Consider the following 297-nt stretch of genomic DNA (forward strand, 5'->3'; position numbering starts at 1 on the left):
AAAAAAAATAAACGCAGGGAACCTATCAAACAGTAAACTATTCACCAACTACACAATCAGGCCCCCCCAAAGCCAGTGTCAGCCTTTAAACTCAGCCTCAACCAACCCAGTTACACAAACCGACTGATGTGATAATCATCCCACGTTTTAAAACAGCCACTAAATCCACGTCCAGGTGGACCCCTTGATTAAAGTATCAGCCACGAACCAGTAAACCAGCCACCCGACAAGCCAGAAGTCATCCAACCAACCAATAAACTTGTCATCTAACTAACGAATAAACCAATCATCCAACAA

This window comes from Babylonia areolata, chromosome 8, assembly GCF_041734735.1.
Source record: "Babylonia areolata isolate BAREFJ2019XMU chromosome 8, ASM4173473v1, whole genome shotgun sequence".
NCBI lineage: Eukaryota > Metazoa > Mollusca > Gastropoda > Neogastropoda > Buccinidae > Babylonia > Babylonia areolata.